This window comes from Dermacentor variabilis, chromosome 5 (genome assembly GCF_050947875.1).
Source record: "Dermacentor variabilis isolate Ectoservices chromosome 5, ASM5094787v1, whole genome shotgun sequence".
Taxonomy (NCBI): Eukaryota; Metazoa; Arthropoda; class Arachnida; order Ixodida; family Ixodidae; genus Dermacentor; species Dermacentor variabilis.
Window position 1 is genome coordinate 161,766,676 of NC_134572.1, and position 21,543 is coordinate 161,788,218.

Genomic DNA, 21,543 nt, shown 5'->3' on the forward strand with positions numbered 1-21,543 from the left:
TTAAGCGCGCGGACGTGCCGCCGGTTGGCATGGTTGGCAAGTTGTTTGGAGCAAGCGATTCCAGATTCCAGATTTCGTCCATCGTCTCGCAAAGCTGCTCGGTTGCAGCAAGCAACTTGCCCCTTACAGCACGCCGCACACTAGAGAGAGAAAAGAATACAGAGAAAGGCAGGGAGGTTAACCAGAGGTAGTTCCGGTTGGCTACCCTGCACGGGGGTAAGGGTTAAGGGGGTAAAAAGAGAAAGAGAGTGCGGCGGGGTGATAGAGAGAAAGAGGGACGAGCACGAACAAAGCGCGTACACAATAGAGCAGTAAGGGGCGGCATTCTTAAAGTCTATCGTGAAGCCCCGTATAGACCGCAGGTAAGGCCTTCAACGCAAGCACGCGCTGAATTCAAGGGCGAGCGAATCGAGCAAGTTGCGCCCCTCTGAAAACAACAGGCACGTAGTGATAAGCGAGAACGCTACAATCGGCGCAACCGAATCGAACGCACGACGGGGCGGTTTGTGGTGCAAGAAATCGCAGCTTCGATGCCCGCGGCAGCAGCGGTCGCTTTTGGATGGAACCCCAACGACAAAGTGCTCACATACGGAGCTCCGCTCGCACGCCGTGGAACCCCGGGTGCTAAATAATAACCCCCCGGTGCAGGGCAGCCAATCGGGCTCAGTGCTAGTTAACCTCCCTGCCTTTCATTTATCCTTTTCTCTCTCGGAGGGTACCTCACTGCGTTGTCTCTCCATGCTCAGTGCCTTTGGGCTTAGAACCTCGTAACTTAGAAGCTCGTTTAGTGCATCTATCTCGGGACACAAACGTTGCCTAAAGCGCCTCGCACGCGAATGCCAATTCTTTATCGCGCTGCTTCGAGGCGAGGCTATGCGTAACGACGCCAACTGACTCTCCCGATTTAATAGCACGCACCGTCATGTAGGGCAACGCCGATAAGATTCACGAGCGAAGGAACTGTTTACGCAGCCGTTTCGCTCCATAAGGCGTTAGATAGCCATAAATTGAAGGTGGAGACTCGAGTCCGTCGCGATATATATATGCTTCCCCTTCTCTCACTGCCAGCGCTAGCAGCGGCGCGTGCCTTTTTTCCCAGCTCGGCAGCTCAGGGTGGCATGAGCCCACCTCGAGTGCTCGCCCATCACATTCAGCCGCTCCGAGTTTGGGGGCCACTACACGTAACAACGGTGGCTCGGGTGGGCCAGAGGTTGCTGAACCGAAGAAGCACCACCGCATGCCTCGGCGTACTCTTCTGCCTCCTCGCTTCGGGTTGCGCATTAGTCTTACGCACCTCCCTCCCCCTCTTCACCAGGCCAGCGGCCGTTCTCTCTCCCCCCTCCCACTCGTCCCCTCTTAATTTCCTGCGTCTGGCGTAATTATCGCCAGTTGGCCCCCGCGCGCCGCCGCCGAAACCTGCACGCAGCTTGTCTTTTTTTTTCTTTTTTTTTTCTTCCACCCGACGCGATTGCAAGCGCACTGCGACGCGCCGCCGAGAAGGAAGCCGCGCTGCGTCTCGTGCGCGCTTTATTACGGCAACGGAAGGGCGGCCGCCGCGGCCACTGCAATGCAAACGCGCGCTCTCGCGATAGTTGTGTGCAGTGCTCAGTGCGAGCGCGCAGTGCCGCGCACGATCGGCAAGCGAAATGGCTTCGAACGTCCGGTCATCCGTCACGTCACCGCTGATGCGCCTTTCGTGGAAGTCAACGGCACGCGTATCTCTCCGCGCGAAGCGATGAATGAATGAATGAATGAATGCTTTATACAGTTGAAATATGTATACAGCCTAACTGAGTATTTCACATGAGCCGTTGGCATGGCTGCAAGCGATGGCATCGTGCTACTCGTACACAACTGACTAATGATAAGTCCTAGTCGACATTACCTGTTTAGGAAATGTGGCAAAATAAGAAACTCGGGGGAAAAAGGGGGGGGGGCGAAAGTAACTATGGGAACGCAGAAATTGAGGCGGAGGCGAGCACAAAACCAGATCGTTCGTGTTTAAAGACAAATCGAGAAAGGAACGTTAGGACGAAACGCAAACCAGTGCGAGATTAGATCAGCTCGGAGTCAGCAGACAGCTTTGGGCATAAGTCGCAGTGCAATTCCAATGCGCCCGGCAGTAAGCTTTGTGTTTTTCTAATGCACATGGCACACCTAGGCAGCCACAAAACAGACACTGCCTTAGGATCACACACGGATCGTGCGTGAACCCATGCGGTGCATTTTTCCTCTTCACAAGTCGAAATTACCTCAATGTACAAGCACGCTGCTGTCAAATACGTTTGTCGTAATTTGTCGTTTCATTTTTGGTTGCATTGATTGCCGGACTTGATATGAGCATGTCAGACACAATATCGTTATCGCACGCTGCCTTCATAACGCCGCGCTACAGTGGTTATACAAACAGGGATAAGGGGGGTGTAGTCTAACCGCGCCCGTAACCCTTAAGCTGCCACATATGATTCGCGCCAGAATTCCCCAATAATTTCTCATATAAAAAGACTGGTACGTCATTATACTGAGCCATACCGAAAAAAAAAATCGTTACGCTGTTCTTAGTTTACTTTTCACCATGAACAATTACATTCATAGCCAGCCTTGCACAGCCCAGAGGACGCTACGAGGCTTTCATTTTTTCTTTTTTTTTTTTGTGCCAATATCGCCGAAACCGGCTGCTAGAGAGGCGACAGAAATGACACGCCATTCCTAACGACAGTGGCTTACTTTTCCACATTGCTCGTCTGAATGTTACGCACTGCGCTTAGACGAGATCGAGCTTCGCAATTATTCGCGCTTCTGATATCGATCGCGAACGTGCGCAGCCACACGCAGAGCCCGCGCACTTTCACAACTCGGACAAGTGTTGTCTCGTGATAAGCGATCGAAAGCACACGCGGCGAACGTGTACAGCGTCTCTCCAGTTTTGCTTGCGCCACTCGCTGCGCATGCGCTACGCTGTGTGTTCTGGCGCTGCTGTCAACTATGAAAAAGGCTTCAGCGCAAGGCTATGGTGGCTAAAAGGCCACCATAAGCTTCAAAACCAAGACCATAACCAAGACCACCATAACCTATGGTGGCTAGAAGGCCACCATAACATTCTAGCCACCATAGCAAGGCCGGCACGCCGCAGAGTTTCAATTGTAGATGGCGCGCAGGTTTCGCTTAAACTAGTGTTCCTGTATATGCTCCCGCAGGGAGCAGAGTTGCGCATACCTTTTCCGGCGCCGCTCGCACCGCTATTGGCCGAGCGCGAAAAATGACGTCAAATGATCCGCGCTGCTGCGAAGCCAACTTTACGGGCGCATCGCCAACTCATGCGAATTTGTCGTTTCCGTCAGTGCCATCGCCATTGCAATCAGCGGACCGTCGATCGTGCGTTGAGAGGAGCAGCTGCGGGTTTCAGGTACGGTATTCGACGACGTGAAGTCAAGGACCTTGGTGAAGTGATACGAAACACATCGTACTGGCACTTGTATTCCAGTATGACGGGGTGCGGCGCACCACACTGCACAAACCGCACGGAAGTCAGCCATAGGAGTAAATGCTTCAGCCAAGCAAACTAGCTGCAGACACACTGATACTATAGTGAGAGTGTTGTTGCTAACAAGTCTGGGCTTCTTGAGTTTGAATGCACCCTTCAGAGTTTAAAATTGAAATGAATAATATGTACCTCTCTCGTCAACCGCAATTTCTGAAGAGCTAGGACATCGTTGCAGAAAGCACACAAGGGAACAAGGATAAAACGGGTGCTAAGTTGGCATATGCATATTTAGCTCTGGAGCTGTGATAATTGTAATATATTCATTCTCCGTGTGAAGTTTTGAGAACAGTAAAATTGATTCTAGTCAATGTATTGTCTTGAAGTGCACAGGCTTATTTATTTTGTTAACTAATTGCTGCCATAGAAGCTAAGCCGCAACAGTATGTGTGCTAGCTTGTGAGCATCATGTATCGGCCAGTGGAACAAAAACTTGTCGTTCATTTAAACACGCTAGAAATCTACGTTGTGCTTTGGTGAATGCTGTTTCCTGTGGGCGGGAGTGGAGTGAATGCACTGTTCAATGACGTAGAATTTCCTTGCCTCTGATGCGATAGGTCACAAAGCTTTGTAACCTGGCTTTTTGGCCAAAAGCTGCTTCAGTGATTTCATTGATTTGATACAGTGTCTTCAACTACGGGCTTTTTTCCGAGTGGTAAGAGATCAAGAAAAATGTGTTGTCAGATTACAGTCTGCACTGTGTGAATAATTACTCTGCAAGTTTGCCATCTTGATGTGATTAGTGCAATAAAAATAACCTACTCTTAATAGCTTGTTGCCTTTCCAGTTTCTTTGAATTCTGCCCCCAAGGTTCCAAGAACCAGCACACTTGGCCTGCTGCCAGCAGCCGTTCATGCATTCCCTTGTATGAAATAAATTTGATCTAGAAGCTCTTGCATCTTGAATCTTTTTCTACTTGCAGATTTGCTGCTACTATATAGCTGATTAGTCTGCGGTATGATTGAATCGTAAAAGCAAGCTTTGCTTAAAATGTGCGCATGTGAACATTTGAAATGCGCTTAAATCTGTGTCTGCACCGCATTTATCGAAAACGTGCAGCTGTTGTGAACGATGGTTAGTGATAAATGACGCTCTGTTAACGGTCACTGACATAACTGCAGGCACAATAGCTCTCTTGGCGACGGTCATTAATCGGCTGGTTTCAACAGCCAAAATGCGCTTAGTGTCCACCTTACGTGTGTGGAGTTTTAAACACTCTTTAAAACATTTCTTGCTTTCTGACAGTGATAAGACAACTTCATATGCATGCTGAAAATCATTGCACCGCGTTTTGTGGCAACGTACTGCGCGTTTGCGAGCGAACTTTGGAGCTGTTCGAGCCACGGGAGTATTTTATTTTGGGGAATGGAAGGCGGTCCTACCCCCTATTTGTACGTTCGTGTGTGTTTTTGTATATGCGTGTTTACATAGGTACATACAAGGTTTCGGTTGGTTGGAAGCCCACCCCCTACGACTGCACGAATGACTCGTTTGAGCATAGCCTGTATTAAGAAGTGCCCTTTGCTAAGCGCCTGCGAACAATTGGCGCTTGTAGCTCGCGACCACTAGAGAAAAAGGCGGAACACCGCGCGGCATTTGGCTCCTGCGCGCACCAGGAGTGGCTTCGCTGCAGAGCTGGATCACGACGGCGGACCTATGCGCAACTCTGCTCCCTGCGGGAGCATATACAGGAACACTAGCTTAAACTAGCTCAAACTGCGCTGTGGGGTGCTGCCTATTCTACGCATCCTTTTAACGACGCGCCGCGCAGGCTATTCAAAGCGATTTAGGCCCAGCGCCGCGGCAAGGTACCAACTGCGCATGCGCACTCAGGCTCCCCAGGAGCGGGCTAAAGATCGCTGCAATACGACTACGAGAATGCAGTCGCTGCCGACACTTACGCGGCAGGGACAGAGAGCCGAAGAAAAAACGAAACGTACAAGACCGTCGCGTGACAGCAGGCGCAACCTCGGCATGCGTAAAAGCGCGTCTGCAGGCGTGCAGGACTCATCGCTCGTTCCGTGACTCGACCGCGCTGTACGTAACTGTGCCGAGACGGAAAGGGCAGCGACTCCCCACTGGCCGCGGCTCATTTGTAAGGGAGCGCTTCTTCTTCCTGGGGGGGCCCTGCGGCAGAGGGCGTCGCAACTTATGGCCTCACACCCGCCGGCGGACAGCGGTACTTTGTTTTGCCAGTTATGGGCAAAAACGAGCAGAACGCGACACTGCTGCGACTGCGCGCGCGGGAGAATATTAACCGCACCGCGCGGGAAAAAGGGGGGAAAGGAGACCACGCGCGAGGCCGTCTTACCAGTTCCGAGCCAGACAGGCGTGCAATCCGCGCGGTTGCAACCCCCCTTCCCCTCGATCGCCTTCCCCGAAGTGTGCGGCCCCATCCGTCATTACTGCGAGATGAGCGCTGCAGGAAATGAAATTGTGCGCCGTCGCGATTTACGTATAGGCGCGCGCTTTACGTTGTGTGGGACACTTTAATGAGACGAGGGGCGATGGATACGACACGGAGAGAGAGAAACAATCGCTGGACATTTTCGCTTCCTTCTTTCCACGCGCTGTCGTACGATTCGCACAAACCACTCGTCCGCCTCGTCGGAGCCTCAATTACGCTGCTCGACGTGAACGTGATTGCCTATATAAGGACTGAAAGTTAACTGCAGTGACAGCGTCGCCCGTCACAGGCACCGAAAGCGAGTCAGCCGCCGAGCACTTCGCCGTAATAGCGTATTTATCGCAGGCAATCAGCGCAGAGAGCGCACAAACCACAAGGAAACGCGCACATAGGATTGTTCGTTCAGTTAGTGCATCTTCGCTGGTTGCCCGACATGGATTATTATTATTATTATTATTATTATTATTATTATTATTATTATTATTATTATTATTATTATTATTATTATTATTTGTTTTGTACACATATACAGATATACACAGTTTACAGGAAAGGGAACGCGACGAGCAGGCTGGCAACTGCCACCGGAAGGGGCACAACGCCTGCCTACTCTTCTGAAGGGAAGTGACAGCAACACAGAAATGGAAGATAGCAAGGAGGGGAGGAGAGAGGAAAGGAAGAGCAACAGGACAAATCTAAAGACTAAAATAGAACACAGTACACTATGCACGTTGTTCTGCCCAGTTTCGACTCTGCAGCCGGAATTGAAGTGACGCCGCGTCGAACAGCCTCCACAATTATCAATCACATCCATGGCTAGTTCGCTAAGCGGCTAATTGTGCGCTCCACGATGAGACGCCAAGTACAGCTGCACGTAATCACGGTTTCACCGGTAGTCGGTTCACAATATACACTACAAGGTGTTTGAACCCGCCACCTCCAATCTTCGAAGGAAGAAGCGTTAGAACACAGTACAGATCACACACAGTAGGGCCGGTCACTGAAGGTCACGCTACTACAGAACGTTGAATGTTCACGCTATAAACGTGAACCTAAGTTAGTTAACTCTAGAAAGGTTAGTAGGGCGCGATGGGCCTGATCACGTTTAGAAGCACAACCACTGGGGTTTAAACATTTCTCGAGTGTCGCACACCGCAGGCCAAGGAGATGATAGTTTCTCACTAGCGACATACGCTGCGTATTGAAAGCGGGAGACTCAAATATAAGGTGCTGAAGTGTCTCGTAGCAGCCACAAGACGTACACTATGGACTTGCCACACGCCCTTGTCTGTATAAACGTTCGTGCACGTTCACGCAAGCAACCCTCAGCTTGAGCAGTTGTGCTCTAGCGCGACGAGGCAAGCCTCGACCACGAACACGGGGCGGGAATGTTCCATTTGCGACACGCTGATCTGGATGCTGCTTGAGTAGGTGGCGACAAATCAGCAGACGAGCGTCATCAAGCTTGTACAAAATTTCTGGGCAGTCACAGGTGTTATGAGCGCAACTTGAAGCGAGCCGATCAGCCTCTTCATTTCCGGCGATTCGTATACGTGTGAAGGTATCCATTGAGCAACGAGAGATACCCCATGTGATGTAATTTTGTTCGCAGAGTCAGTAATGCTACGCACTAGTGGACAGTCAAGCTCACTGCGCTGTAACTTGCTAAGGGCAGCACGGGAGTCGGTAAAGATGACAACCTTCGATGCAGTTAACTCCTCTTGCACGTATTTCACTGCAACATTAATCGCTGCTAGTTCTGCAGCTGTTGACGAAGTTGGATGAGTTATTTGAAAGATACGTCGTACTTGAGTTGATGGGCAGAAAAAAGCTGCAGAGGCGCCTTGACCGTCGTTGTGTACAGATGCATCTGTGAAAACTTGAAGATAATCTGGAAACTTTTCGAACATGTGAGTCCGACATGGATTAGCTATTAGAACTCCAGCATATCATCACCATGTTAAAGACTAGCATTGTCTTGAGGAAACCAGAAGATGACAACTCCAGAGCCGGCCATTTCTCATGTCTCATTACGCGTGTTTTTACGACGCTGTCTACTCGTGGCGCATCTTTAATGTATGTCAGCGTCGGTTGCGTAGTGGCCATCCGATGCTACATACAAAAGGCCCCAACAAGAGTCCACGAAAAGAGGAAAGAAAGAAAGCTACAAACTCTTCGCACAAAACTGGGCTGAAAGGTTCTGCGATTGCAACCTCCGGTATCTCTTGCGCACAGGATGACCCACCACGGTGGCCTGTAGTGGCTATGGCGTTGCGCTGCTAAGTACGACGGTCGCCTGATCCAATACCGGACGCGGCGGCCGCATTTCGATGGGGGCGAAATGCAAGAACGCCGCGGGAACCACGCATCGGGTGCACGTTAAAGAACCCCAGGAGGTCATAACTAATCCAGAGTCCCTCAGGCGGGGCTTCGGCGTGCCTCACAATCAGATTATGGTTTTGACACCTGCGTGCTTTCGCTCACCAATCGCCGTTTCTGGTGCACAGTGACGAACTTAACACTCGCAAGGCACAGACACTATACTTGATGAAACCACTGTGTCTGCTGCGCCGAAGTGCCGCGGGTGCATCTTGCATGCGCACGGCGAATGATGGCTGTGGCCGCCAACATTTTTTTTATTCAACGTATGACACACAAGACGCTTCAGACAATTCCCGGCCGCGGCGCTCGCATTTCGATGGGGGGCAAAGTGCGAAAATCCCTCGTGTGCTTAGGGTTCGACCTAAGCCTACTAAGACTTAGACTCTAAGACAGACTCTAGGCGGTCGAAGATAATCCGAAGCCCTCCACTGCGGCGTCCCTCATAACCGACTGGGCAGTTTCGGGACGTTAAAATTTAATTTTAGAAGGGATCACACTAACCAGTGCAAGCGGTACGTAAAACTAGCAGCAATTTTGCGTGATCACAAAGCTCCGAGGCACGTATGACACGCAGAAAGCTTCACACAAGATCCTTCACGAATCTGAGTAGACATGAAGCTTAACTTGCTATTGCAGTAGCTGCCAGCTGCTTTCCGGCAGCTCAGCAGATTACCTAGCAGGGCAAGCGCCAATCCCGGTGGAGCTGAGTCCCTGCCTTGTTGCCTCTCTTCCATGATTGCTTCTAAAGCGTCGACTAATTCTCGCGTACCGGCCCAGCCTTAAGCGGTTCGATAATTCCCTACGCTTCCCATTGAAACTTAAAAGTGGCATGCTCTGTCAATGTATTCAATCTCACGCATGATGGAAAGCTGGCTAAAAAAAATATGGCTTCGTAATTAACGGTACAAAGCGAACGCGCAGACGAACTAACTGCACATACAATTGGAATTCTGCCTGTAGTTCGTGGTCCCATGTTTACCTCGTGCAAAAAGTTGGTCCTCAAGCCATGAGTGCTTGCGATTTCGAAAACTTAGCGCCGTCACTCGCAAGTGAACAAAGAAGATGTAAGATTAAAATTATGATATTGTCAAGCAAAACGCTTCTTTTTTTAATGAGCGGATTTCGGCACTCACTTCAGCTCTGAAATCATTCGCTGCGGTAGCCGCTAAGTAGCCGCAGGATTCACAGAGCGCACACAATCTTTTCAAAACCACTCGGCGACGCACGCGACTTCGTCTGCTACGTTGCCTGCAGTGGCGTCCGAAATATAAAAGCATAGACGCCGAAACTCTCAAGCGTCTGCACGGCGGACAAACATTCACGAAAAAAGGTGGTGTCCAAATTGCAGCCCTAGCGACGGCTCCCTCGAAGTAACGAAAGCCAATCTCGGAGGCCACGCTTTCGTGTACTGCAAAGTACAGAAGCCGTTTCAGGAGACCGAAACGCGTCATGGTCCCCATGTTTTGCACCCCACCTGTAGTGTCCAGAACAGGGCGTCTACAACGTGTTTCCAGCTCCGCAATTTCAAGCAGTTAGCAAGAGCGTGGCCTTCGAAATCCGTTTTTGTTACTCAGATGCAAACACCCCTGGGGCACAGACTTGGATGTATACAACATATTGCTACGCGACAATTCAACATCTCCTAGTGCCATCTTTTATGCTCTGGGAGGTATTGGACAGACGGTCGGGAATCTGCAGTCACATACATTGTGGCTTCAACACGTGGATTGAAGATCACTTTCATTTCGGAGCCTTACTGGACTTCCTGCACTATGCAGGATTGTATCCATTTTCATCATTTTCTTGCATGTTATGACGTGTTATGCTTTAAGCAGCTCCCTTGAAAGAGAGAAAACAATCTATACATCAATTTTGGGCTGCAGTGGTCAAGACGCAGGGTCATGGCGAATTGCATTTTGCCGCAGTGGCATGATATATGCTACCGGTATATCGGTTACAGGGAAAAACGTTCTTTTTGCGACGCATGATCGCGGTAAAGCTGCAGATTAGGAGGTATTTTTTGGCCATGACGAGGTCACATGAGACCTGGATCACGTGAAGGAAACTTACAGAATGAAAATGTGTTCAAGCCTATACGGCAGGCATTACGAGGTCATGAGCGGCTGCTTACCGCTATCCTTGAAAAGAAAATTGCACAATCATTGGATTCTGCCGGCATACTAATATACGGAGCCGAAAGCTTGAGATGAACAATTCGGCTTGAAAAGTAAGAGTAGTTAAGGACCGCGCAGAGAGCGATGGAACGAAAGAATGTTAGGCATAACGTTAAGAGACAGACAGGAAGACGGCGGTGCGCTGCAAATAACAGGGGTATAGGCAGTATTTTATATTTGATGCTACGAGGAAAAAATTGGAGCCGCGCAGGCCGTGTAATACGTAGGGCAGATAACCGGTGGTCTATTGGAGTTATACGGAATGGATGGCCAAGGGAAGGGATGCGCAGTCAAGGACGGCAGAGGAATAGGCGGTGCGACGAAATTAGGCAATTTGTAGGCATAGGATGACGCCAGGTCGCTCAAGACCGGGGTATAATTGAAGACCGCTGGGAGAGGCCTCCATCCTGTGGTGCACATGAAATAGGATGATGATGATGATCACGATTATGATGACGACGACGACGACGATGATGATGACTACGAGGGCTACGTAATGGATAGGACGGACGGACAACGCGAGCCCAGTCTCGCGCTTCTAACAGCCCGTCGGAACGAGAACGGCGCACCGCGGCAGAGTCGCTCACCGACGGGACGGAAACAAGTGTCCACCCTCCATGGAATGACCGCGATTCTCGCGGTGGTTGACGGCCGCCGGCTTATCGCCCGGAATGTCGAGTGGGGGATCGAGGGGGAGGCAGTAGCCAGTGAGCACGGGGGCGGTCTACGGCCACGCACAGCCCATTACGCATTCCGGTCACGGTTCTCCGACGCCGACGCAGAAGAGCGCGCGGCCGTCGTCGACCGGTGCATGGCCTCTCTCCCTGTTGCCGTCGTTTCGCATCGCGGTCGGAGCCACCGCTGCCACCGAAATGGCAACCGGTGCGTCCTGCCGGAGCCCCGCTTTTAGTGGCCAATGGCAATTCGAAAATGTCACCTTCGCTAAGTTTGGTTATCAGTGAGTAGTATATTATATGCGCTATTAAAACAGACTTGGCAAAGCTGTTGGTGCTGGTAGCTGTCTATTTTTCTTACCCGACAGTTTTCAAGTATATCACCCAAGCAGACGACGCAGCCAAATGGTGGTTAATGGATATGAAATAAATCGCAGAAAATGGCCTCCGAGATTTTCAGCACGCCGCGCGCGTCGCCCGATTTCGGAGGTCATGCCCAGGCGCTGCGCTGGCTCACGACGTTGCTTCACTTCCGTGGACAAGTTACAGTGGCGGCGTTTCTTTCCCCCCCCCCCCCCTTTTTTTTTTTTTGAGTTTCTGCATAACAAGAGAAACGTCTATTTTTGCGATGTTTTAGTGAAGCGAATATCAAACGCGAAATTTCGCACGGATGTTGTTTAATACATACGCTTTCGAAAACTTCACTTTTCACGTGCATGCTCTAAATCTTCGCTGCAGTTGGCTTTTAATTTGTGGAAGGCAGCGCACGTTCAAGTACGCCCGCCCGCAATAGGTTTGCTTACTGCACCGAAATAATTTCCTACACGATGAAAGGGTGCAGACGTTCCACAGTGTAACCCTTGAGGGGCTTTCGCGGCCTATTACTCGCGTTCGAGACAACACGCAAGACATAACGTAAAGAAAAAATCAACGCTGCAAAACAAAAATGTTACGGCAGGCAGCAAGTGCTAGCGATGCGCGTAACGATTACTCTTTCTGTGCATACATCCCCTTCCCAATTTCTCGTGCCGTTTATTAACACTGGTAGTTTGTTCCGTAACGCCAACAAACCAGCTAGGTTTCTCGTGAGTAGCATTCGAGGAGTGCGTATTTTCTTATCAATACCCTTTTCCTTTGCCCCTTCCCAGGGTAGATAACCGGGCTCGTCCTCGTTCCTAAGTTTACTTCATCAATTATTTATGTCTACTGAAAAGACTGTGCGACAGGCTGGCTTCACCAGCATGGTCGCAGTGTTCCGATTATAACGAAAGAGTGCTCCATCGTGTCTTTCTTACCCGTCGTCGCCGCAGATTCAGCGCGCTCTACATAAATGTATGCATCCCTCTCCGTTTAACTGACCTCGAAATCAAAGCGAAGCACTGCGGCAGGGGCCATCGGATGCGCACACTGCACCGAATTTGCGACCGCTGGTCGCATAATATGTGTACGCTATACGGTAGTCTATCCGGTCGCTCACAGCGGTCTTCAGAGCATGCACAGTCTTGACCCGCCTAGCAAGCTTCGTGATTCCACCGCGGGGCTGCCGCGCGAACATGCGCGCGAGACAGCCTTGCGCGTTCGAATGAATAATGCGGCTGCCGGCGCATAGCAAGCCCGACAACGTGTACACGATCGTCGGGCACAGTGCTAGACCGCGGTGCGAATATGCCCTGTGAGGGCGCGCAGTCCTTCACCCATTGGCACGTGAATGGAGGAAGGTATACAGCGGTGCCGTTGCGGGGGAAGCGGCACTTAAGGAGCTGTCAAATTGTTCTCGGCTGACTGTAAATGAGCGGACTGCCGAGAGCTAGGCATCGTGCGGCGCGATGCTTCCCTGCAATGAGAGCGGGGGCCGCGGTCGTGATACGTGGCATATATGCATGCCGATTCTTCCTGCGCAACGCACTCCCTCGCAGGTCAGCGTAATATAGGGAGGAGAAAAAAAAAAGCGAGAACAGCCATCACATAAACTACTGAAGCGCCGACGGGCTGTGCACAAGCTCTCATACGTCGTCTAGCGCGTTTATCTGTATACAGAAGGCGCTACAAACCGACTATAGACGCCGGAACATTTCCTGAAATGAAAATTGCGGGCCTCTGGCCACATTCGTCGCTGGTGCGCAAAGCTGCCTGCGTAAACAGGATCATTCGATCGGTACAGCTATAGAAGTGCCAGCAAGCCTCTGCCGCTTCGAATGAACGTCGCTGTACGACTTATGATTGTGAGCGGCGTTTGCGGACGCTTACTGCCGCCGTTTATTGGAACGGCCGACTGCCCGATATGTGCGACTACTGCAGGTGCGCGGAAACCGTGGAGCACCTGTCCTCATTTTTCCTCGGCGCAACGTCCAAAGCCTTCTGCAAACGACCTTTAAAGCGCATGTATGCGCTAGACCGTATGCTGAGTGAAAGATACTGGCACCGTGGCCACCTCCGTCGCCGGTCGAAAAAGATATCCGCGCACTATAGTCGGATACAACGTAGGTCTGCAGTGAAGCCCCGCCCACGCCCTCATAACCGCCAGCCACGGTTCCTCCGCGAGGCTGCCAATATAGTTCGTACTTCAAACTTTCCCTGCTACCTAAATAAGGCGGTAACCACAAAAATGAAATGATAAGCTCGTAATTTTATATGTTATCTCTCATTTATTATAGTGGAACGGTGAAAATCTAATTCTTCATTCAGCTGAAATGAAACGCTTGCTTCGCTGCAACTATATATTTATTATCAAGTTTCACTTCAGTTGGCAGTGAAATTTCATGAGTGAAACGGGCTCAGCAGTGACATGAACCGTACTGCGGACTTTTGAAGAGCGAAATATATGCTCAGACGCCATGCACAATGTGCATGTCTGTTGCACACCTCATCGCTTCCGCCGATGAAAAGGCTCTTCAAAAACAGCAGACGCTCCGGAGGTACGACGCCATCTTGAAAAGGTAGCACGACGACGATTTTGTTGGCTTTTTTGATTGGCTGGCGGAGTAACACAAACCCCGCGCAGTTCGTATGCCTTGGTAGCCAACTGCTGTATTTTTTTTCAGTTGTATCCTATTACAGTACAGTTCTTGAAGTGCACCGGCGTGAGCGACTGTTTATAATCACTCCTGTGTATCCTCCCACGTGCACGCAGGGTTCACTCTTTCTCTCTCTCTACAATCTCCCCTTACCCCCAGTGTAGGATAGCAAAACGGACAGTCGTCTGATTGGTCTCAATCCCTGTCTTTCCTGTCCTTGCGCGCTCTCTCTCTCTCTCTCTCTCTCTCTCTCTCTCTCTCTCTCTCTCTCTATATATATATATATATATATATATATATATATATATATATATATATATATATATATATATATATATATATAACCCGCCGTGGTTGCTCAGTGGCTATGGTGTTGGGCTGCTGAGCACGAAGTCGCGGGATCGAATCCCGGCCACGGCGGCCGCATTTCGATGGGGGCGAAATGCGAAAACACCCGTGTGCTTAGATTTAGGTGCACGTTAAAGAACCCCAGGTGGTCAAAATTTCCGGAGTCCTCCACTAAGGCGTGCCTCATAATCAGAAAGTGGTTTTGGCACGTAAAGCCCCAAATGTATATATGTATATATATATATATATATATATATATATATATATATTCTTCCATCGAGGGAAGTTCCTGTTGAGGATGAGGTAACGCGAAACCAAAATGGCACCGCAGAGGTTAGCCGCCTGACATTAAAGTGCTATCGCTTGTACATTACGTGTTATACATTTTTTTGTTGTTGTGCGTGATTATTAGTGCTTGCACATTACGTGTTATACATTTTTTGTTGTTTTACATGAATTATTTTAACACTGTAAGTCCTCATCTGTTTATATGCTCATCGAACTCTACATCATGGCCGTTTGTGCGTGTTTGTGACTGTTTATGAACTCATTGTGGTGCAACTTGCATTTGACTTTTACACTGTGATGTTCATAGACGTATACGATTGTGCTGTGGCTTTTTCACCCTATTAAGTGAGTTTCCTTTTTTTTTCATTTTCCAACATATTTTTTTTTATATCGTTGTTTCTGCTATGAGAAAAGGAGTAGCCGTCACCGCTATAAGGTGACTACCATCTCTTTCTTTTATTTTCATTTCAATAAAAAAAAAAAGTGCTATCGCGATTCTCCGAAAGGCCACAGCTTGGAATTCAAACAAGCAAGAATAGACAGTGGATTAGTTGTTTATGGCGAGAGGAACAATTAGCAAAGTTCTAAACACCCTGGAATTAGCATTTTGTTTGTAGCGTGCGTCTTGCAAAACTACACGAACTTGCAACGAAAGTAAATCCCCTATCTTCGAGCTAGAACAAACTTGCGGCGTTCGTTTTTAATCTGCCTCTCCTGCTAAATTTTCATTATTTTAATCGTTACTTCGTTATTGGACCTATTTTTCACGCCAGCCAACTTTTACGATTCTATCGCAAGCTGTCCGATCTTTAAAGCTCGTTAAAGACTGTCGTATGCACATTAATACATTTACGATTTTTCATTTGCGTCCAGTTCACATTATTAAATAATCAAGACAGTCCTCGATCGATTTCTTAGGCTGATTATTCGGACCTGCTGGATTAATCGGACATACACAGGTTCTGTTACTGGTGCAGAAGTGGATACCCGATAACTTTTTTTCTTTTTTTTTTTGCGCTTGGCCAACATGGTGGCTTTTTAATCTGCTTCCACGAGAATGTACTTTCACACATTCTCATGGTATACGGATGGCTAAACCATTGCCATATTTGTTTTAGGGACATTCTGTCTCTCTCTCTTTCTTAGCGCTATCAGGGCATGCGGTAGTAAACAAACACACACACACAAATAAATAAATAAATAAATGGCGCAGTGCGAAGCGGGCAGGGGCAACAATGCCGTGGACTTCGCTCGCCCTCATCCATCAGGCGCGGCGGTTGCTGCAGTTTGTACTGGAGACGAATTGCCGTTTTCTCCTTTCCCCCTCCTTGGGAGTTTTCCGTGCGAAGCCACGGCACGGATACACAGCGCCGCAGGAAGCGCTTTCCCAGGGGGCGCGACGACGTATACCGAGCGAGCTAGTTGCCGGCGAAAAACACGCCGCCGGATACTGCGCTGTTCCCCTTTTCTTCCCGGACAAAGTAAAGACGAGGAACAAGAACTAGACGGACAACAAGAATCGAAGAAGGAAAAGCGCGACAACCTCGGGGTAATGTTGCTCCCAACAACCATCGCGGAACATCGAGACACGATTGAGCTCGCCCGATCGCGAGAGAAACAACAGATGCGCCGAACAAAACATGACGAGCAATAGCGGAAACAAGTACGCATGCTACACCGCAGAGCCTTAAGGCGTCCTCTTTTTTTTTCTTTTTGATGTTTACCGGCATCGTATCACTCCGGCGTCGTCACGCCGCTGTGGCCCGCGCGATTCGCTCTCCTTTCCCTACGGGCGGATTGAGCAGTTGGCAACAGGGGGCGAGCTCAATCGGCGATAGAGCGATTCCCTTTCCACGGTGCAGCGCTGGCATTCTGTCGGCCCAGTCGTGCGAAACCGCGGCTCTTTCTCTGCCGGGGAGGATTGAACCGATGATGAATGAACGTCGAGAGGGTGACGGACCCGGAGTCCTTTCCTTCTTTTCTTATTCGTATTTTTTTTCCCTCTTTGCCCTGGGCCGACGCGGTCGCGCATCGACACGCTCTTCCTCCTTTCGCTCTCGCTTCATGACGGCGAGCGCGCAATCACCCGCGCGCACGGATTTTCTCTCTCGGTGATGTAGCCGCCGCGCATCGTGGCCACGCCAGTGAAAGCTTCGGGCTGACGCCGTAAGCCGGCGAACTTTGCAGATGCGGCCTTTTTATTTTTCCACAGACGCCAAACCTCCCCTCTCCTTATTACTTCGCGCGTGCGCATGCGCGTGTGGTTTGCTAAAATGTGAGGCACCAGCAGAGGGAGGAGGAGAAAGCAGCCGCTACACTTACCGTAAGGGCTGCTCAATGGCGGCGCGAGAAGTCGTCGAAAAGAAATGCGGCCTCTTTGTAGACTGTTATTCCTGTCTTCCTTGTTCTTCCTCTACTCATTGTTCTTATTATTAATAGTAGCAGTAGTATCACGTGATTGTCAGAAGGTGTTGGCTCCTGGAGCTAGAGCCAGATGCTTCCATTGACAATAAATGGATACAGAAGATCGACGAGAGACTCGCCCATACGTAACTGAACCAATTTGTGTCATATCATAGACGAAACAGACGCAATTTATTTTAAAAAGAATTTGGAAGAAATTACTCGGGAGTATCCGGGAGACGACTCTTGGGTGAAACAAAGCGCAACTTGCACACATGCTGTGGAGAAACTAAGCTAGAAAAAGAAAAGTACGCATGGGCTCGGGCAAGAACAGACACATAACGTCCTCGTCTGTCATTTTTTATGTCCTCTTTTTCAATCGTCTCATCTGTTCATGACGTCAGCCAACTAGCGATACGTCGCACATCCCTTTGTCACGTTTAAGAGACTGCGCAGAGTTTCCAGTCTACGCTGTTTATGAGACCACGAAAAGATTCAAAAGAACATCTGGGAACACTGCTTTCTCTCCCTCTCCGCTGGAATACAACAGACCTTTACAACAGACCAGCACGAAGCGGAATGAATGCGGAAGCCCGTCAACAGCTTTATCCTACTTTGCGCCTTCTGCTGGTTGTATACCTCGTTAGCCACAGTGCCCACGCTGACGTCAACTGGGACACGTATACGTGCCAGCGAGCAGGAACTATAGGAGACTTTAAGGTTAAACTGCCGAGTGTTCACGACAGATCGGCATTCCAATCGCACACCGTCATTTTCGAGAGAGCCCCGCACACCTCTTTTGAGGCCATCGCTTTTAGACGACTATCGTTTCCAAAACGGCCCCCTAGTCACTCGCGCAAAGTTGTTCTCGAACTCGTTTGGCGGCGCTGTGACGCGTGCAGGACCCCCCCCCCCCCCCCTTTTTTTTTTCCGCCGTTCCAGACGACCGTTTGTATGCAGAGCGCGCGTCCACCGGTCGCGGAACCCCAGAGGGCGCCGTCTGTACGTGCGCTGCGAAATCGCGCCCGCGACCTCTGGGGCAGGCACCGCTAAATCTCCGCGGTAAAGCACGGCGTACACCCGACCGTGGATACTCATAAATCCTGTCGATCGCCGACGAAACGCAGGTAAAGTGGTTTTTTTTTTTATTGTTTTTTTTTTTTTTTTTTTTTTCTGAACGACCGAAAGACCTCGCTCGGGGCTGTTTCGCACGTTGTCGTCCCGCGGTGTTATACTGTGTACTGTAGCGGCATTTCAGGTTCGTACCTTACGCACCTCTGTCGCAGCTCGGGGGAACTTGAAAGAGCGCGTCGATATGGGGGCGTGAATACAGACGCTGATGTCGCGATGCATGCATTCGCGAGCTCGTTCAGCGCGCTCAGTGTGCGAGCTGCTTACGAAGTCCACGTGCATGGGACCTTGCGTAAAAACATGAACGACGCGTTTTCTCACTGACAAAACAGAGCGCCATGAGAATAAGAAGGAAAAATGGCACAGAGACAAGCGCTCGCGCACAGTGTTTTGCACAGTCGCGGATTAGCGAAACGCGCGCAAGCAATCGCAATGTTGAACACCTTTCGCAGGCAATAACTCGAACGCATAATCTCACCCACCGCTGCTTACATACGTTCTTAAATATTGCATTTATTGAATTATTTATCTATGAGCCCAAGAAACAGCACATAATAAGCCTTATAACTTGGACTTTGAAGGACTTTAGACTAGTGAATATGATATTAGGGCTTCGGACTAATTGGAGAAGCCGAAATCTTGCTGATTATTTCATACGTTGGCGAAAGCGGAAGCGAGAAGACGCGTTCTCGATAGCGATAACCAGTTCGCATTTCAGTTGTATACTAAGGTACATACATGTGCATTCGATCCTTTCGTGCATCTCATACATGTGCATCTAGTCTCAACGTTCTATTTTCCCCGTAACGTTATGCAAACTAAAGTCTCATTACGTGTCCCACTTGAGACACTTATCCGGCGCCATTTAAAAATTTCGCGTGCGGTCGGTTCACATCTGCGCTTTTCGCCCTGCCAGAACGTGAAAAACAAAACCGGGGGGAAGGAAAGCCCGACGAATGGACGGCCGCGCGCAAGTCTCGAGTGGGGCGCCCACGCTGGCCCCAGCAGTGCGCTTTCCCTTTCTACTTCCCTTCCTCTGCACGCACCCTTTCACCCCTGCGCACAACGCAGCCCTGCCGCACCGAGAGACCGCGAAGGGTGCGGCATGGTGCGGCGGGAGCCAACCGACATCGCAAGCTGCGCGACGCACACGAGCCTCCTAACGGCTACATGCACTGCTCCCCCATCTCTGCAGTTCCCTACGTTGTTGAGGAAGGCGCGGACAGCGTCTGTTATGCGCAGCGCCCCTATTGCACAGGGTACATGAAGTGTTGGGTGCACCGCTTTGCCTGGTTTAGTCGTTTGTTTGTTTTTTCGCTCGTTTAAAATTATTCTTCGTAAACTTAGCACGTTTGTGCGTTTGGGAAACGTGTTTGTGAGCGTATTTCTCGACTGTCTGTTGCGGATAGGCTAGTTTCCGATCGGTGTGAAGTCATTAAACAAACAAAGGCAGCCTCAACCGATAAGAAATGCGAGCGTTTGCTCGAGCAGGACGCCGCAAGTAGTCGTCCGCTTACCCTCGTGCAATGATTAATGCCAAGCGCACATGCGTCGATATCTGCGAGAAACGATAAATGGGCCGCGATATAGCGGCGACTCGGTTGCAACATGTTTTTTTTTTTTTTTTTTTTGTTTCCTCGCGTTTTCTTAGTGGCCCGAGCAGAGCTCCGTTCTACGCTATCACCGAGACATGCTGGTCGTGAACGGTGTGCGGCAAGGAAGGAATACACTCTTGCGAAGAAACGTTTCATTTACACCTGACCCCACTTCCAAGAAAGCATTTGTCCAACGGCATTGCACTTTTACAGATGGGCCCGTTATATACGTTGAAGTTGGGCAACAGCACGAAGTCGCGGTTTCGCGATTCACAGTTGCTCACCACATCTTGTCTGACAGCACGCGAGTTGCTTTTGGAGGTTAAAACCCAGATTTTATTTTTTTAACGTTACGAAGTAGTTGCAGTGGCGACCGCGGAGCTGCACTGCCGATCGCGAGGTCGCGCGTTCAATTCCCGAAACTGGCGGTCGCGTTTCGATGGGGCGAGATGAAAAAAATAAATAAACAAATAAATAAAACAATCGTGCACTTCGGTTTAGATGCGCGTTAAAAAACCCCAGGTGGTCGCAATTCATCAGGAGCCCTTCACCGACGTGCGAGTCTGATAGCCCAAAATGTGCAGCTTCGAGACGTTAAACGACACGACTTATATTACGCCACGCAGCAACGCCTTAGTAATCGCAATCGGTTCGGGCGCGGCAGAACGCACCGGCGCAGACACGCGCTCGCACGCACAGCCTCGGCAGCGGTGAAAGCAACTGCACCGCTGCGATGCGGCGGCGAAGAAGGCACCGTATCGTCCCACGCGGAGGCCGACAACGCACACAGAGCCCAGGAGGGCAGGCATGCAAGCGGCCGTAAATATAGGCGCCGCCGGATGCAGGGCGCCCGCCGCTGGCATGTGCGGCCAAGCTGGGCGGCTGCCCCTCCCGGCCGTCCGACGTGGCTTCTTTATTCGCGGCTCGAACGGCAGCGCCGCCGCAAGCTTCGCGTGCACCTTCCGAGATGCAAGGCGGTAGCGTTCGCGGAATACTACTTCGTTGCACAAATGCCGCGAAGCGTAGCCAGGACTGTTGTTGCAACGAAACTTTGGTCACGTCTAGTTGTTTAAATCGTTCTGAAGTTGCGCGAAGTCGGGGCTCCGCGTGAAAGAGCGAAGGAAGGAAGACGTGTGAACAAAGACTGGCGTACACTACTGGGACCCATATCCCCAAAAGGCTCTTACGATAAAATTGTTCGCTGGAGCAAATTCCATCCAATCCTGGGGCTCGAATTCGTCAACCTTTCTTTCCTCGTATAAGGGGGTCTTCCGTTGGCCGGCTGCCTTCGCTAATGATCTGTCCAGCACCAACACTGGATAAAATTTTACGAACAAGCATAGCGTAACGCTTTCAGCGAATGCGGGTCCTGATGCCGTACACATTGACAGCGAAGGCAGCCAGCCCATGGCAAAAGAGCGCTTACGAAAGAAAAGCTGCGTGCCATTCTGCCCCTGATTATATTTCAGAAAAGGCGTCACTTAGATGCATACGTCTGTCTTACATCGTACCACGTGAATGGCGACGCATCTTGTACCTGCTAGTCGTAGCGTAACAGCCGCTGCTGCTGACATAATTTAAATACG

The 21,543-nt window shown here is 50.2% G+C and overlaps 1 protein-coding gene and 1 long non-coding RNA gene across 2 annotated transcripts in view; one reads left to right on the forward strand and one right to left on the reverse strand.

The window, feature by feature from the left end:
- Vang (Strabismus domain-containing protein Vang) overlaps positions 1-21,543 on the reverse strand; it is a 214,983-nt gene that overhangs the window by 126,478 nt on the left and 66,962 nt on the right. The gene's annotated exons all lie outside the window — the stretch shown is intronic.
- On the forward strand, positions 3,178-4,430 carry LOC142582017 (uncharacterized). The gene is made up of 2 exons (XR_012828360.1): positions 3,178-3,406; positions 4,329-4,430. It is a non-coding gene; the product is annotated as an uncharacterized LOC142582017 (long non-coding RNA).